This window comes from Laccaria bicolor, genomic scaffold, assembly GCF_000143565.1.
Source record: "Laccaria bicolor S238N-H82 LACBIscaffold_8 genomic scaffold, whole genome shotgun sequence".
Classification (NCBI taxonomy): Eukaryota; Fungi; Basidiomycota; class Agaricomycetes; order Agaricales; family Hydnangiaceae; genus Laccaria; species Laccaria bicolor.
Genome location: NW_001889879.1, coordinates 129,808 through 130,870, shown reverse-complemented (window position 1 = coordinate 130,870; position 1,063 = coordinate 129,808).

Genomic DNA, 1,063 nt, shown 5'->3' with positions numbered 1-1,063 from the left:
CCTTGTGTGCATACCTCTCTACTCGTCCCTCCCCCCACAACAACAACAACGGATATTCGACGCACCTCCTGCTACCCGGTCGACTGGTGGCCCACCAGGACGGAAAGTCGTCGTATCGACGAACATTGCAGAAACGTCGCTGACGATCGACGGAATCGTTTATGTGGTAGACCCGGGCTTTTCGAAGCAGAAAATTTACAATCCGATAATACGCGTGGAGAGCCAGTTCGTCAGCGCCATATCAAAAGCGTCTGCTCGACAGAGGGCTGGACGTGCAGGACGTACTAAGCCAGGAAAGTGCTACCGGCTGTTCACTGAGAAGGACTTTATATCGGAGCTGGAGGAGCAGACTCATCCTGAGATTTTGAAGTCTAATCTGAGTAATACAGTACTGGAAATGGCTAAACTCGGAATCAAGGTCAGTTTCCATGCTTTCAGGTGATTTTGCAACCTGACGAAGTTCATCCTCAATAGGATCTTGTCCGATTTGGTTATGTTGATGCCCCTCCACCTGAGACGCTTATGAGGGCACTAGAACTATTGAATTACCTCTCGGCTTTAGACGACGACGGGAACCTCACCGCCCTAGGTGCTACGATGGCCGAGTTTCCTCTAGACCCGCAGGTAGATACCCTCCACGCTGGGATTTTCATTCGACTAATTCTTTCAATAGCTATCGAAGCTGCTGATTGTTAGCTCAGAATTCAAATGCAGTAATGAGATGTTGACGATCACCGCGATGATGTCAGGTATGTCATGTACCTTTTCGAATGCTGCATCTTCCTGACGAACATCATCCATAGTACCCAATGTGTGGCTTCGACCGAACAATCAAAGACAACAGGCGGACGCTGCAAAGGCTCTATTGACAGTTCCTGACGGAGATCATCTGACGTTGTTGAATGTTTATAACCAGTACATGCAAAGTAAGCTATCCATCGCAAGCCCCTCTACTATTCCTTCTTATTGCCACTTCCTCCTCATCAGATATCCATGACAAGAACTGGACATGGACACACTACCTATCCCATCGTGCGCTGCAACAAGCAAACAATGTTCGTGC